Source organism: Ascaphus truei, chromosome 4 (assembly GCF_040206685.1).
Source record: "Ascaphus truei isolate aAscTru1 chromosome 4, aAscTru1.hap1, whole genome shotgun sequence".
Classification (NCBI taxonomy): domain Eukaryota; kingdom Metazoa; phylum Chordata; class Amphibia; order Anura; family Ascaphidae; genus Ascaphus; species Ascaphus truei.
Genome location: NC_134486.1, coordinates 59,417,068 through 59,435,784, shown reverse-complemented (window position 1 = coordinate 59,435,784; position 18,717 = coordinate 59,417,068).

Sequence of the window (18,717 nt, the reverse complement as noted above, 5' to 3'; positions counted from 1 at the left end):
GTTCCTAACATTTAAGACAGATGTTTGCCATGGCAATTGCATGTTGTACTGAGTAAATACAGCCTGGTACTAAAAAAACAAGAATGTTTAGCCAGCAAAAGGAGTTAGCTAAGACAAGTGATTTATATCTCTTTGTACTGAGCATATAAGAAGGGAGCAACGTTAATATACTACCTTCTACCTTCAGTCAGATACTTTAAACTGAGCAGAAGTATCTAAGATGCTGTATCTTTGCTGAAGCTGATTGAAGAAATAAAAGACTTTTGATTTGAACTGGAAAACTGATTCCTGAGTATTACAAAGCGAAGATTTTTCTAACACTATGCTAAATTTAGATGACAGATAATTTATCCTATATTTGTACTTACAGTATATTGATTCAGTGGAAGGCAAACACAAAAAAACCCAGTTAAATATCATCTAATTATATTTCATAAGGGGAAAAATAATGTCCTTCCTGACTCCAAATATTCAGATAACTCCTTGGATCAACATCCTTCCCATGTTTACTTATTTGGTATATCCCTGTATACGTTTCATTTTTAAAATATCTATTGTATCTGCCATCACAGTCTCAATGGGCAATGAAGTCCACATTTTAACTGCCCTTACTGTAAAAAACCCTTTCCTTTGTTGCTGCTGAAATCTCCTTTTCTCTTACCTTAAGGGATGACCTGTGTCGTTTGTATTGCCCTTGGGATGAATAGTTCTTTTGAAAGCTACTTGTATTATCCCCAAAAATTTTTATATATAGTTATATTAAATGTCTCTTTTCTAATGTAAACAAATCTAATTTAGCTAGCCTCTCATCATAAATCAAATTATCCATCCCCTTTATTAATTTGGTGACTCTTCTCTGCACTTCCTTAAGTTCTATAACTTATTTTCTATGGAGTGCTGCCAAAAATTGTACTCCATAGTCAAGGTGTGGTCTTACTATTGCTTTATAAAGGGGCATAATTATGTCTATTTTCCTTTCATCTTTTGCCCGTTTAATGCTAAGATCTTGTTTGCCTTTGCAGCTACTGCATGACTTTGGGCACTAAAGCTAAGCCAACAAATCTACACACACTCCTAAATCCTTCCCCAACAAGGATTCTCCTTATTTATCCCCATTTAATTAGTAAATTGCCTGTTCTTGTTTCCCAAATGCATAACCTTACATGTTTCTGTATTAAACCTAATCTGCAATTTACCTGCCCAAATTTCCAGTCTATCCAAGTCCTTCTGGAGAGAAATGACACCCTGCTCTGATTCTACTACCTAACAGAATTTAGTGTCATCAGCAAAGATGGAGACTTTACTTCAATGCCAACCTTAAGGTCATTAATAAACAAGTCAAAAAGCAGGAGTCCCAGTATTGATCCTTTAGGTATTCCACTCATAACTTTAGTCCAATCTGAAAATGTTCAATTTATTACAACTCTCTGTTGTCTATCCTTCAACCAGTTTTCAATCTAGGTGCAAATATTTTTAAGGAGTCCAATTTGCTTCATTTTGTCCACTAACATCTTGTGTGGAAAAACATTTGCAAAATCTAACTAGACCACATCAACTGCATTACCCTGGTCTAAATTACTACTTACCTCTTCAAAGAAACTAATAAGTTCAGTTTAGCACGACCTATCCTTCATAAATCCATGCTGACTATAACTAATAATTGTGTTTTCCATTAGGTATTCCTGAATATTATCCTGTACTAAACCTTCAAGTAGCTTCCCCACTATTGATGTCTGGCTTACAGGTCTGTATTTCCCCGGTTGTGATCTAGCTCCCTTTTTAAATATGTACCATGTCTGCTTTATTCCAATCTTGTGGTACTTATCCTGTGCAAATGGAGAACTTGAATATTAAATGCAATGGTTTGGCTATTACTGAAATGAACTCCTTAAGAACTCTTGGATGTATGCAGGGTGGGCCAGGTACCTTATTTACTTTAATTTTATCAAGCTGCATATGAACTTCTTCCTCAATTAACCAATTGGTCGTTGATATAGAGGTTGTGGCTTCCTACTGCGACACTACTATTGCAATTGATTCCTCCCTAGTTAATACAGTGGCAAATAATTTGTTTAATACTGCTGCGACACACTTTATTCGAGCAAATACCCAGTATGTACCTGGCAGATACCTGGAATGCGCCGCTCCTCACCTCAGACAAGCCCCGTTGCGTATGCCTTCCCAGCCATAGTTCATGCCTGGCTGACGGGCGGCTGATCTGTTAAATGATAATGATTAGGATTTAATACGCTGCAATGCTTCGCGTGTCTACCAGATGGCATAAATTCATGAATTGTAATGCAGTATATATATATATATATACTGTGCAGTATTGCAGCCAGCGGGAATAAAATGCTTCAATCCCTGCCTGGAAAATAACGCAATGCACTCGGGAAGAAAACAGTCACAAACCTCAATACACCCGAGTATACCCGAATTCGTGGGACTAGCCGAGCTCGAATAAAGTGTGTCGCCAGTGTACCTCTGCTTTTTTCTTATCTTCAATAATTGACCTGCCCATCTCACACTGAAAGCATCCTATATTTTCTTTTCTCATTTTTTTTGTTATTATGTTACTTAAATAATTTGTTAGGGTTGATCTTACTTTCTATTGCAATCCTTTTTTCATTATCCATTTTTGCTACTTTGATTGTCCTTTTGCAACTTTTGTTACATTCCTTATAATTCTGATATGATGCCTCTGTCCCTTCTGACTTTAAGAATCTAAACGCCTGCCTCTTCATTTCCATTTCCTCCCCTACCTGTTTATTTAGCCACATTGGTTTAGACGTGTTTCTTTTATATTCATTACCCAAGGGTATACACTGATAAGTGTGCTTTCCTAATAATGTTTTAAAGACTGCCCATTTATCTTCCACGTTTTCCCTGCAAAAAATATCATCCCAATTTATTCCATGTAGATTAGTCCTCAGTTTTTTTTAAATCTGCCTTTCTACAGTTTAAAGTCTTTGTTGAACCCAAGTAATATGGTTTTTGATAATTTATTTAAAACGAGATCATGTTATGATCACGGTCAACAAATATTGAAGTCCGGGAACATTTGGGTATTACTTCTACATTGTTTGATATTACAAAATCCAGTATTGCCCCTCTCCTGGTTGGTTCCTCAATAATTTGGGTCATGTAATTGTCTCTCAGCACCCACGAAAACCTATGTCCTTTGGTTGTAATGCTAATCTCATTGCCCCAGTCTATATATGGATAATTATACAGATATTTGGTGGTGTATAGCATATCCCGACAAACATTTTCTTTGTACTTTTACCTTCACTGCTAATTTCTATCCACAAGTTCTCTACATTTTCATTATTCCTTCATAAACATTCATACACTTTGTGGCCCACTTTGGGAGATTATATTTTTCACAATATGGAACCCAAATAGCCAATTTGGTTACTATGGCAACAAAGTATTAGGAATTTGGCTGAATGAGTAAAAGGATACTATCCAAGTTGCTGTATGGCTTTTTACATTTTTAATAAGAATGAATTGATATTAATTAATTGATATGTCATACATTTTAATGTAGCCATTAATTTCCATAAAAAGCTTAAGATGCAAATAAAACACAGCTGTAATACAGTAAGTCTAGACATTTCTATGAATCATGTGAACCTGATTGTTTTATATGTTTTGCAAACTGAGAATATGCTTTCAAATAGACTGACGAAAATACCAGATTAATTCTAAATCTGTAAGACAACAAACTCTCAAACACTTTGAATGTTCGCTTTTTCATAATAAATAGACCCAAATGTTCCCATGCGTCATGCTGCCAAAGAATAAATAAAGTCCTGTTTTCATAGTCTCCAAAGCTTTCTTGCATGTATCATATTGGACAATTTGGTTGTATTTGATTTCTGTTGTAACACAGTACTCTTATAGGGACTGCATTTTGCATAATCCTTTTGTATATGTTTCTGGAATATATATTAATTATTATATATTATTACAGCTCAATCTCATTATAGCGCGATCTGCTACAACGCGGATCCGCATATAAAGCGATGTGAGCATGGCTCCCGTTTAAAAAAAAAAGTTTTTTGGAGGGGGGGCAAACTGCCAGGATTTGCTGAGAGGAATGTCCGGAGACACACACACACACACACACACACACACACACACACACACACACACACACACACACACACACACACACACACACACACACACACACACACACACACATACACACACACATATATACACACACGCACACACAGTCCCCTCAGTCTGTCACTGTTACACATACACACACACACACATACAAAGATGCCGGTAGTGCTGGGGGGGGGGGGGTGGTTGCCACTGCGACGCCAGCTGCAGGGAGAGCTGGGAGAGATATTCCAGCTCTCCCCCTCTGTCGGACGTGGAACCCCTGATTGCGCCGGCTTTTTTTTTTTTTAAGCGCAATCCCGGTTATAATGCGGTCTCATTCAGTGTAGTACACTGGTACTGTACTTTAAATGATACAGGTGTAAGAAATTTAAATTGCTGTCATAACAGGATTCCCCCCGAAAAACGTTACAGCTGGTGTCTCAGATATTTCATTATAACACACATAGATACAAAAAATAAGAAATACAAATTAGAATAACAATAAGCATTGAATTGGGTCCTCTCCTTGCTCCCGTCGGATCGTGCGCTCCTTCCCATTTCCTGTATAGAGAAACATACATGAATCCAAACATCTCTCCAATAATAGTTGCCAATGGAGCCCGACATACGCACATTGTAGACCTTTATTTTGGAACCCTGATGTAATTTTATTAATTTCCATAACTCCCAAAACCCTTTTCTTCCATGTGGTTAAAGAGGGGGACTTAAATCTCACCCATGTAGCTGATGAGCATCAGCGAGTAGCAGTTAATAAATGTATAGCCAATTTACTGTATGTGTACAAACCCTTAAAATAAAGGTCAAAGGGATAAACAGAAGATTTAAAACCATAATTGCACTAATATGAGATTGAATCTACATCCAAAAAGATTGAATCACCAGACACTACCACCAAATATAGTTCAATGTACTGTTCTGGCTAAAATTTCTTAAACAAAATTATTCCTGATCCATTACCTTAGATTGCCCTAAATGTAACAGGTGTTGGGTACCATCTAGTAAAACAAAAATATGGAAGCACAGATAAAATCAATAATAAGAGAATTCTCCTCAGTGCTGCTTTTGTGAAAAAGTCTCTAGAACCGTGCAAAAACAAACAAAGCGCAAATCGGTGAATAGTGAACAGTCAAAATAAACTGAATTTAGTATTGTGTTAAACAAAGTGTGTTACCATTAAGTGTAACAATGGAAGTAATCAACTCACTAGGGGGTGTCCTAGGAAAGTTATTCAGCCAAGAGAAATCCTCAAAGTAGAAAAGGAAAAAAGAAGAAACATAGTATAATAACGTTTTAATACATTAAGGTCTAGAAAAAAACATTAGTGACAAACTCTCATATTCCCAGTCTTGTCAAGCAGTAAGTGTGTTTAGGCACACTAAGACCTCTCAGGACAAGGTAACACTCTGATCTGGATGTGCCTGATAGCTTCTCCTTGCTGTGCCTCCGCCAGCCGCAGATGCCTATGATGTCGGCGCTGGGAACTTCCACATGCGTGCGCACACTTCTACGGTGTCTCACTGGAGTCAGGATGGTTTCCTCGGTGTCCAGGAGCGATAAAAAAAACATATGCGTTTTGCTTTGAACTTGTCAAAATGGCTTCCTCAGGATTTTTGGAACTTCTACAGTGTTTCACTGGAGTCAGGACGGTGTCCAGGAACGATAAAAAAAACCTTATGCGTTTTGCCTTGAACTTGAAATAAACTGAACTTAGAATTGTGTTAAGCTAATCGACGCGACTAGAATTACACGAGTTTCAAAACCTGCCGGTAAGTGACTTACCGCTGCTAACTTGGTGATGTGTTTTGGACGACAGCAAAAAATGGCGATTAATGCTTTCGCCACCCACTTTTCAAGGCTTTCTGAATCGCTGTAGGCATTTTTGGCCGATAACAGTTAAAAAGCCTCGATAAGTGGGTTATGAAGGCTTCTAGAATAGGTCCCTATGCGGGAGAGATTTTCCTGGCTGCAGGGAAAGATTTGTTAGTATTTCATATTACATTGTGCCACTTGTTAGTGTTTCCTATTATACTGTGTTACTTTTTCGGTTGCGCTGTTTTTTTCTTTCTTTTTTTGCCAATTCCAATAATCGGTTATTTAGTCATTTATGAGAAAATACAAACAAACCTCGACTAAATCATTTGATCGATGATTACCTGGCAGAAGTCAATCTACCAAAATTAGCAGACTGTGATAAATTACCTTGAGAAAGCGCCAGCCCTCGAGCGCGAAACGTACGTCGGGATGACGTCATCGCGTTGACGTCGGAGGTTACGGGTGAGACCGCTCTGTTACTGGGGAGGGAGGGATCGAGTGTTTACCGGAGTTTGAGGTTATCTCAGCGGTACTGTTGGGCTGTGATGTGTACTTACAACTGCTGGTAGCTGTGTACCGGTGTGGGCTGCCTATGACGTACTGGTGGCGATATTATCACAAGTACATTACCACACGCATCCACTTTCATTGTATGGTTGATGCATGCTGAGATACCACACTCTGGTAGTATTTATATGTGAGCATTTATATACCTCTATACACCCTCCCCTCTGATCTAGGAGGGCGGATACTGCCATTATCAGCTATACTGACACTATTAGGCACACTTCCCCCTCCTACACCTCCCTTAGATTTTGAGCAGTCTATCAGGAGGGTTCCACATTAGAACTAGAATTATCACTATATATCTACTATTTTTGCCTCCTGTATACACCCATACCTGAGTTTTAGTTGTTTTTAACACCTACTGATCTTGCGTCGTTGTACTGTACGTATATATGTTGAATAAAAGTTTATTGTTTTGCCGATTTGGCTATTTTAGGTAATTGTTCACTCCTAAAATTGGGTGCGGTTACCAGGGTCTCCCCTACAGCCTAGTCTGATTTGTATCAAGGAGCACTATATCCTTGCTATTATATTATATATATGAGCCTGTCTGTGCAGTGGTAAAAGGGATCTGCGGGAGACCTTTGTTTTGCCTCCTTTCTACTTGCTATGCCAGTACTATCCCTTTGCACCAGCTACAATATTTGCTATCTGGCGAGCGGTATACTATCAGTTATTCCTGTGATAAATTAAACCTTTACAAAGAAGTGGAAGGAGATGTTAGGTACAATAAAAATCTTTAAGACAGCTAAAGCCCCAGGTCCAGATGACATCTCCAATGCTTATTATAAAAATTAGGATCTATTTTGGCCCCATTTCTCTGCATTGTTTTTAAAGATATCAAGAGAGGTGTCCAGATTTCTTCAGGTATGTTTTAAGCAGACATTGTTGGAATTCCAAAGGAAGGCAATTACCAGTTTTCACCCTTTCTCCTTACTTGAGACTGACATATATATATATATATATATATATATATATATCATTCAGATCAGTCAATGTTCATACCTCCTAGACAAGCATTAGATAAGAAACAGAATATCTTAAACATTATTTTGAAATCCAATCTCTTAAACACCCTCATCTAGCGCTGAAAAGTCCTTTGATAGGGTTTTACTGTATATTTAATAAATTGGCCTTCTTTGGAATTGACGGTAACTTAATGGGAAGTTTTAGAGCCTAATATACCTCCCCATGGGCTACAGTGACCTCGGGAGGTTGTAGATCAAATTCTTTGTTGGTAGGCAATGGAACCAGAAAGAATTGTCCTCTATTGCCCCCTGTAGTCATAATCTATGGACACATTAAGTTATTGATATTATAAATAATATCAATATTAACGGTTTAAAAAGTCCATCTTTGCAGACAATATAATACTTATGGTGACAAACCACTCACTACAGTTTCACATATTTTTGCTGAACTACAACAATGTGGTAATATTTCAGGTTTTAAGGTCAAAAGCTCCAAAAAGATAGGTTCTACTGTAGATATCAATATCCCCTGGAATTTGTCGGCATTTAACAATCTCTTTTGAATTGTCGAGAAGAGATTACTGTAATATTTGTTAAGCCAATTACCCCCTCAATCTTTACCACCATCAAAAAAGAATTAGACATTTTCAAGTGTGTTTGGAATCTCATGAATTGGTAGGATTACAGATAGGTTACCCCTGCTTCATCTTAATGTAGGTTGGGTGCTCTTGAGTAGATAGTATATAATGAGACAAGGTATAGAAAAGTTACCCAATATGAAGCACTCAAGCTCCCAGTCTGAATGATTTATGTAAAAGTTAAAATAAATGTTAATCACAATAAACTAAAATGTAGGTTGTTAAAATGACATATAAGACGCACAGAGGGTCCTATGTCGAATGTAATATAAAGTCTGGATCCTAAAGATAATGGGAAACGAAGAATAAATGATTCTACAAATTCCTCTTGCAGTCTTTAATGAAAAGGATCCACCCAAAATTATGGTTAAGGGGAGAGAGGATATAATGAATTGACCGCAGTGTACGTAGACCAGTGCTGTGAGCAATAGGACCTGTAGTAGCCCTAGGTTACTGCCCGTAATTGGCTGGAAATATCAGTAACTTAGCTCAGTGCTAGCCGCAGTAATGCACAGTAGCTTTTAATCACACAGAACTTTGGTCGATGAAGGGTCTGCAACAATGTAATTGAGTGTTGCAGGCACTATTTCATAGGAACCATTGTGTCGTTCAATTTATAATGAAGCACAGTATGTATGTATGTATGTATGTCTTTATTTGTATAGCGCCATAAAATGTACATAGCGCTTCACAGTAGTAATACATGTCATATAAATAGCAAATATAAATAACACATCATGGGAATAAGTGCTTCAGACATACTGTAAAAGTAACATTAAGGAAGGAGTCCCTGCTCCGAGGAGCTTACAATCTAATTGGTAGGTAGGGAGAACGTACAGAGACAGTAGGATTAAATACTAGTAAGTGCGTCTGCAGGGGCTAAGCTTTATGTGTCATGTGTCCATGATTATCCAGTGCTACTCATATGCTTCTTTAAGCAGATGTGTCTTAAGGTGGGTCTTAAAGGTGGATAGCGAGGGGGCTAGTCGGGTATTGAGGGGAAGAGCATTCCAGAGGTGTGGGGCAGAAAGTGAGAAAGGTTTAAGGCGGGAGAGAGCTTTAGATACAAAGGGGGTAGAAAGAAGACATCCTTGAGAAGAACGCAAGAGTCGTGATGGTGCATAGCGAGAAATTAGGGCTGAGATGTAATGAGGGGCAGAAGAATGTAAAGCTTTAAAAGTAAGCAGTAGAATTGAGTGTGAGATACGCGATTTAATCGGAAGCCAGGAGAGTGATTTCAGCAGGGGAGACGCTGAGACAGATTTAGGAAAGAGTAGAGTGATTCTGGCAGCAGTGTTTAGGATAGATTGTAGGGGAGACAGGTGAGAGGTAGGAAGGCCGGACAGCAGGAGGTTGCAGTAATCGAGACGTGAGAGAATGAGGGCCTGAGTCAGAGTTTTAGCAGTTGAGTAACAGAGGAAAGGGCGTATCTTTGTGATATTGCGGAGGAAAAAGCGACAAGTTTTAGAAACGTTTTGAATATGAGAGGAGAATGAGAGAGAGGAATCAAGTGTGACCCCTAGGCAGCGTGCTTGGGCTACTGGGTGAATGATCATATTTCCAATAGCAATGTGGAAGGATGTAGTAGGGCCAGGTTTGGGAGGTAGTATAAGGAGCTCTGTTTTTGCCATGTTAAGTTTCAGTCGGCGGATGGCCATCCAGGATGATATTCCAGAGAGGCATTCAGAAACTTTGGTCTGTATAGCAGGTGTAAGGTCAGGGGTTGAAAGGTAAATTTGTGTGTCGTCAGCATAGAGGTGATATTTAAACCCAAAAGATGTGATTAGGTCACCTAGAGAGAGTGTGTAGAGAGAAAAGAGAAGGGGTCCCAGGACAGAGCCCTGGGGTACCCCCACAGAGAGATCAATAGAGGAGGAGGAGGTGTTAGCAAAAGAGACACTGAAGGTACGATGGGAGAGGTAAGAGGAGATCCAGGATAAAGCTTTGTTCCGAATACCAAGAGTATGGAGAATGTGAAGGAGAAGAGGGTGGTCCACGGTGTCGAATGCTGCAGAGAGGTCGAGTAATATGAGCAGAGTGTAATGACCTCTGTCTTTGGCAGCGTGGAGGTCGTCAGTTATTTTAGTGAGGGCTGTTTCAGTAGAGTGAGCAGTGCGGAAGCCAGATTGTAGAGGGTCTAGTACAGAATAGGTGTTGAGAAAGTGTAGCAATCGAGAGAATACAAGACGTTCAAGGAGTTTGGAGGCAAAAGGCAGGAGGGAGACAGGTCGATAGTTAGAAGGACAGGTAGGGTCAAGCTTGCTGTTTTTGAGTAATGGTATAACGGTTGCATGCTTGAAGGATGAAGGAAAGGTACCAGAGTAGAGGGAAGAGTTAAAGATCTGTGTGAGCATAGGGATTATAGAAGGAGCAAGAGGTTTTAGGAGATGGGAGGGAATGGGGTCAAGTGGGCAAGTGGTAGAGGGCGAAGAGGAGATCAGCAGTGATACATCCTCCTCCGAGATAGCAGGAAAAGAGTCAAGAAAGACAGGAGGAGAGTTGGGAAGCATTGTGGGATGGGAGGAGGCAACAGATGGGATGTTCTGCCGTATGGACTCCACCTTTTTCTTAAAAAAGTCAGCAAAGTCCTGAGGTGAGATGGATGAAGAAGAGGAGGCAGCTGAGGGTGGTCTGAGTAGAGAGTCAAAGACAGAAAAGAGACGGCGTGGGTTAGACTTGTGTGTGTTGATTAGTGATGAAAAGTAGGTTTGTTTAGCCTGAAAGAGGGCAGAGTTGAAACAGGATAGCATAAATTTGTAGTGAATGAAGTCTGCGAGCGTATGAGATTTCCTCCAGAGGCGTTCAGAGGAACGAGTGGAGGAACGCAGCATGCGTGTGTGGGAGTTTAGCCAGGGTCTGGGGTTAGAAGGGCGAGGACGGCAGAGAGAAAGTGGGGCATGAAGATCAAGAGAGGAAGATAAGGCAGAGTTGTAGTTCCTGACCAGGTTGTCAGGGTCTGAAGTGGAACTGAGAGAGGAGAGGGAGGAGCGTAAAGTGGAATCAAGAGCTGGTAGGTTAATAGAGTGCAGGTTTCTGCAAAAACGAGGGCGAGATGGAGATGGAGATGGAGAGAAGCGAGAGAGAGAAAATGAGATGAGGTGATGGTCAGAGAGAGGAAAAGGGGAAATGGAGAAGTCGGAGAGAGAGAAGTTTTTAGTGAAAACCAGGTCTAAGTAGTGGCCATCCTTGTGGGTGCTGGCTGCAGTCCACTGTTGAAGGCCAAAAGAAGAGGTTAGAGAAAGAAAGCGGGAAGCCCAAGGGAGAGAGGGGTCATCAATGTGGCAATTGAAGTCCCCAAGGAGAAGAACAGGGGAGTCTGAGGAGAGAAAGAAAGAGAGCCAGGATTCAAAGTGAGAGAGAAAGGCAGAAGGGGGATGAGTAGAGGAAGGTGGGCGATAGATGACCGCCACATGGACCGGGAGAGGAGAGAAGATCTGGACTGTGTGAGCCTCGAAGGAGGGAAAAGCAAGAGAGGGGGGAGTAGAAACTGTTCTGTAACGGCAGAGAGAGGAGAGCAGGAGCCCCACGCCTCCACCCCTGCCATCAGGGCGTGGAGTGTGGGAGAAGGAAAGGCCACCGTAGGAGAGGGCAGCTTCCAGAGCAGAGTCAGACTGAGTGAGCCAGGTCTCAGTTATAGCAAAGAGAAGCAGGGAGTGAGAGAGAAAGAAGTCATGCACAGAGAGGAACTTGTTAGAGAGGGAGCGAGCATTCCAAAGTGCACAGGAGAAAGGGAGAGAGGAGGGAGGGTGGCAGGGGATGGGTATGAGGTTAGAGGGGTTGACACCAGAAGGAGTAGAAGTTGCATGTGGAAGGCGAGGACGAGAGCAAGTAGAAATAAGGCAGGGACCAGGATTGGGAGAGATATCCCCAGTAGAAAGTGTACTGTAGTTCCTGTGAAATCTGAAACACTTATTGTAGGTCTGCCAGTACAACCAAGTACGTGGACACATGCTGTAAGCAGTATGTCCTGAGATAACCTTTGGCATTTAGCCTGTGGTTAGGTGGTAATTGTAAACAATTGTCTGAGTGCTGTTGTTGCAGTTGTGCACGGAAGCGTATAGCAGCGGTGACCTCTAGTCAATATTGGTTCCTTAACAATGTGGCTGGATACTGCGGGTACTATATCAGATTAAAACCAATGTCTTAATCGGTGTGTAATGAAACACTGTGAAAAGTGTAAATTGTGGCAGGTACTGTATACTGGTATAAGTCTCCCAGGTAGATTAATAGTTTGGTGCAAGTTAGGAGAAATAATGGAAGTGGCAACCCATATTCATGAATGGGTTTCTATTGCCCTACTAAGTACAGTACTGTCCTCTCTTCCAAAACCATAAAATGAGACCTCTCGTGTCCGTCTGGACACTGCCCAAAATCTGTACAGTGCAGGAGCAGGGAGCCGCAACTAATCTCTATGCGAGTTTAGTGGAAGTGGTGTGTGAGTGACCTTGCATATGCATGTCTGCTACTAGTGCCGAACCACGCGTTTCACATTCAAAATGCTTTCTCAAGGCTTAGGCTGCATCCCCGCTAGTGCTGAGCGGGCAGCGCTTGCCGAGTTTACTTTGTGGAATGTGAATTCTCACGTCCCCGCTCACCGGAGCGCACGCGCTCATGCGCGAGCACGCACGCTCTCCCAAGCTTGGCGCTTGGAAAGTTAAAAAAAAGTGTGTTTGAAGCACTCTCAAAAGGCCCCCCATGCAACCCCCCCAACCCCCGCAGCCGCTTGCAAAATTTGCAGGACACTTGCGCTCATGCTTGAAGAGTTGTTGACGTCACCACTCAAGCAAGAGTGCGGTCAGCGCCAGCAGGGCTGCAGCTTTAGTCATGAAGGGGCGTTCCATAGAAGCTTGGTGGTATATATAGTGGCGCCTCAGGTAAGTATTTTCATTATTAACCCTTTGTGCACTAAGGGCATGTGTGAGGTGTATAGGACAAAATACCATCTCTATTGTGGAATTGATTCCTTTAATAAACATGCATTTGCTGCACCTGATACACTCATAAGAAAGCACCCTAGGGCAAAAACAGTTTAATTACGACTGGGCAGGTAGTGGTTTCTAATAGAGAGCGCCAGTAGGGATGCCGTGACTGCTAAGCAGTGATGTTACGAGGATGTCAGTCTATTCTGATCCCACGTATTAGACGGGACAGATAGGGGAGGGAGATATAACCCCCTCACTATTGAGTGAAAGGGACAGGTAACAAGAGTTTAAATTCGATAATATCTCCACTTTATAGAAATTTGATGAATCCGTGCCTACATCTGGATCATGAGACAGCAATCATTTGTCTCGCACATCAATTATTGCAAACATTGTCTGCATTAAAGTATTAAGGTATCTAATGATGAATAGGAGAACATCAATTATTCTTAACAATGTCACACTGTTTCATTTGTCAGTCAGTAAAATCGTAGTGACATTTTTACTCAAAATATTGAATAATTTAATGTTAGCTCTAACTTATTTAGTGGATGGGGATATTATTCCATGAGCTACACTGTATTCAGTGTCACAATGTTACACCCTTTTCAGTTGAACATCTTACTAGAATCAGTAGCACTTTGGTATAATACATGCTCTATCAGTATAGAGAGGGACATTTTGTGATTGTTCTACACAAATAGGAATTTAGATTCTCCTATCATTTCTGTGTTTGAATCTGCATATATTTACAATTAGCAGGATTTAAAAAAAATTGAATCACTCTTTCCAGAGTAGCGTTAATGGATATCTAAAGAAGAGATTGGATTTTTGATTTAGCCAATGTTTTTTGTTGCATTTCCCTCAGAATCTGAAACATTAAATTAATTCATGCACATTAGGCCGTGGCCACGCTGCCACTACGCGCGCTTGGCTTTTGGCACTGGGCGCTTGGGGAGCTCACTTTATTGATAGCAAATCAGCATGGCCACGCTGACTCTGCGCGTGCGCTCATGCACGTATGCTTAGCAAAACTAGGCACTTGGGGAGACAGGAAAAATTGAGTTTCAAGCACGCTGTAGGGTCACATGACCTTCAACAACCAATCATCACTAGTCAATGCACACAGCACACAGCCACACAGCCACACACACGCACACACACATAGATATAGCCCTGATCCAGCCAATGATATGCTCCCGGCCACGCCCCCGCTTGCAAAATTCAGCAGGACAGCGAGCGCCCATGCTTGGAGAGTTGGTGATGTCACCTCTCTCAGGCATGAGCGAGCTCAGCTGCAGCGTGGCCGCAGCCTAGCATTGTTTGCAAGTTTAGGCTCCAACACAGTTGTATCTCCATTGTGATAAAATAGGAAATGTTGGAATATTATTAAAAATAGGTTTCATTAAAAAAAACTAATAGGATGTGCAGCAGAATATACAGTATTTTTTACATAACGGATAGTCTAGAGCAGCGGTGCACAAACTGGGGGGCGCAAGATTTGCTAGGGGAGGCCGCAGCGGTTAGAGAGGCCCCACGCCCTTCCCCAAGGCATTGAAATTAAATGCTGGGGGAGGCGTGAGGCCTCTGTAACGTCCCTTACCTGCTACCAGCCGAGTCTTCAGTGATGCGGCGTCAAGTGACACAGTGAGTTGGTGTGACGCATCGCCATGACAACGCACATCAAATGACGCTGAGGGGTCATGTGACGTGACGTCATTTGACGCTGGATTCTAACCCGGAGGGGGAGGGGGCAAACGGTGGGGCTCCCAGCAGGGGGGCGCACTCCAAAATCTTTCGCACCCCTGGTCTAGAGAACCCCCAATCAATTTTAGGTGCTTCAGGAAAAAGCAGAGACATGATTTGGCCAAATTCACCAGGAACATTTTCCCCTGAGCAGCAGCAACAAGACAGGGGTTTGTGCTCTGTGGCCTCTACTTATTGAAGCTTTCCAGTTGTAAACAGGGGCAAAACTAGTGCAAACACAAAAAAAAAGAATCCTATTCAGAGCAATTGGAGTATTTTACAAATATGGTGCAATTATTTTCCACTGGCCCCAGTTTTGGTATTTTAGAAATAACCCCCCAAAGGTCTTGCTTTATGATGATCCCGCTTTGAAATAAGATTTACTTTTACCTCACCATCTATTGTCCTTCATTGAATTTGTATATGATCCATCCATGGTGTTTTACCCGGCCCGGAAAGAGATAAAGGCCTAAATACAAAAAACTCTGTTTAAACTGAGTTATTATCACACCAGGTAAAAAAAAACAATATCACTTCTTATTACCATACTTTTTTATGACCAAAGATTTCGGTAATAATTTACCAGGTACAATATTTTTTTACTTGATGCACTGTGGGAAATTTACGCAACCATTAATAGCGCATTAGTTGCCATGCAATGCTTTACTTAATGCTAAGGCAAAAAAATAGGTTAACGCCCGAACCACCACCACCACCACATTCCTGGGGGCCCTAACCACCCACCCTGAGGGCAATTTCCCCATCCCCACCCCCCTAGCCCCTTTGACTAATGGCTAACAGTCTTATTAGCCAAATGTGGATACTGGGTCTTTTGGCCATTCCAAATAAAATAAGACACATTAAAACATAAATCCATTGATGAAGTTACATGTACTTACCTTTCTTCAACATTACATCACTAATTTTGCTTTGGTTGACAGAATTAGTGATGTAATGTTAAAGGGAGGTAAGCCCATGGAATTCAACCAATCAGATATCTTGAATTTCCATGGGAATCTTCCCTTTATGATGATATCATAGAGATTGCCAAATAAGGTTAAAATCAATGATGTCATCCAAAAGAGCGAGGATCATGTGGTACATCAACTAACCTGTTCTGCAATGGCAAAGATCACTATAAAAGGCATGGGCCCTCGCAGAACACAGGAAGCTACAGAGGAGGTCACATCTGGTGGATGAAGGTTCATGCAGAAGATAGAAGACAAATTTAAAGAAGAAAAGAACATAGAATAACATAAATAGTTACAGAAGAAGACTCTTCAATCAACAGAGGATCAAGGGCTTTGTGTCAAATTGAGGATCCGATGTTGGAGATGAAGACGCCTGTGAAATACAAATTGGCCATAGGGCCTCGATTATTTTTTTTATTGTATGGTGGGGGGGTTTTATGGTGCCCATCTAGTCTGAATGTATTTTTTTTAATGATTTTGAGTAGGTTTATTTATGGTGGATTCATTTTTTTTTTTTTTTGGCCATTGGACCTTGATTTATTTTGATGGATTTTTTTTATGGTTGGGCTTCAGCTCTTTATTTGATTTGTTCTGGCAGGGCTTCAGTCCTTAAGATGAGGATGACCTTCCCGGGTGGGGTACATAACCTACAGTATTTATTTTTTTACAGGGCACAATTGACTACCAATGTGTCTATACAGGTCCATTAAGAGGACCTAGGTAGCCATAGTGACAATCAATGGCTTTATATTTACAATTAAAAAAAAAATGTTATCTTTAATGGGAGTGTGGTTAGGCCCCTTGGGGTCATGAGCGGTGGTAGGAGTTAACGCCTTGTGTGCCTTAGTGGTTAGTATAGCGCTACATGGCAGTGTTTTACTAGCCACTAAGATAAACAATGGGAATAGGTTGTATAGTTTAATGTTAATATTAACCCCTTTATAGCCCTTAGTAGTCAGCTAACCCATGACTAGCTAACCACTTGGGCTACTAATGGGCTAATATGTACTGTAATTAGTTTTATATGTAGCACCTATTCCATGTGTGTTTAGGATATCTTGTCTACTGTATATATACAAATTTCTTTATAGGCTTCAATAGGACTAGTAAAGAGACTGGTCACAGTTACTACCTCTCAGGGGATTAAATATATATATATATATATTTAAAAAAAATATTTCACATATATCAAACTCTGGTGTGTACATTATTGACATAGTGAATGTATAAAACCCCGGTGGTGAGGTAACCGGACATGTTTATACAGGGTTGGAAAGATGATCAGCTATGGTACGCTGCTACATCACACAATATCTTCGTATGTATGGATACTTGGTTGTAAGATTGTAATCGAGTATAACTTGAAAGTGTAGTGTCCGTGTAGATAGCAACAAATGCTGCAGAATACCTAATGAGAAGACTCACGATCACAGATTGAAGGATCAGTGCTAACTCATAACATCTTGCCCATATATTACAATAAAGCAGTGGGGTAGGGTATCTTTTAATAGAGAATCAATATGGCTAACAACAAAGTAGAATACATAACAACCTTGTTGCCAGTATTGTGCCGGATGTATAATTATGGTATCTGCTAGTGTTTTAAAGCATTGCCAGTTGCTTTTCTATGTTAGTGAGATAGTATCACTCCTAATTATGAGGATCCACACACTGATGCACTAATGTCACTTTCTAGATGCCAATGGGATTTGTCACTCTGTGACAACCTTATTCATAAACCTTAGAGCTGTCCCGTATTCACAACACTGTGTGTCTCAGTACAATGTCTATATATGGATAAAAGTACAATCTGCTCTTTAAATTATCTAACAGACAGCTATTTGGTTCGGTATATACAAGAGAGCAGATCAAACACAGAGTTGTCAGTGATACTTAGGTCAGCACAATATTCAGGGATACAATCTCCAGGCACTGGTCATTGGTGCGTATACTGTCTCAATGAGGACGCAGTATACTGTAGTGACCAACATTTTATTTTATGTAAAAAAGATTTATAGAATTACCACTAACTACACTAACACTACAAGTATGGCCTCAGCATGATGATAATTATACATCCGGATGGCATCGATTTCAGAGGTGAACCTTTATAATTTCATTCATTCCTTCAATCAAATATACCCTTACTGAATATGAGGTTGATGCTTTTATATATTGTTCTGTATGTGTGAGCGCTGGTACTTAAACTGCGTGGATAAACAGCAATGGTCTGTGCAGATTGTATACTTAAGGTATAATAAGAAGCACTCTCATCTGGTTTTAATGTTTAGTACATCTTCATAAATAAAATATTGGTTACATACCTGCCTCTGATCTAATGAGAAACATACAATTATGGGGTTAACTATAAGCATTTAGCAACAGGGATTGCACCTGATTTAGTATACGCTCACAAATATGGCTATTTAGGAGGAGACTCATTGTAGGTTGTTGCAAATACCCTGAAGAAGCGTGCTCGTTCACGCGAAAAGGCGTTGGGGTTTTAGTGACGCAACATCGGTGGCGTCTGATGGTGAGATGAGATGTGGAGGCGGACGGACAACAAGACGATACATATGGAGCGGGTTGTATAGTTACAATTTGCTACAATAACGCGCTTGAGTTATAACATTTATATGAGATGCTGCACTAACTGGCAGGGAAAAGTGATAGTGCTTTGAGCTGTCATATACGCTGACACGCTAGGACGCTTAGTTTTGCCAGCACAGTGATTGTCACTGTACTATGGGAACTGAACCAACTGAACGTTGCTGTGATTGATTATTTTCTCTGACCGCCGAGACAGTTGAGTGTCATAGGAGTATCAACTTACTTGATTCACTACCAGTATACTGTGTCCTCATTGAGACGGTATACACACTAATGACCAGTGTCTGTAGATTGGGATCTATCCTGATCTTCTTCGATCAGATCTTGTATTCAAGAATAT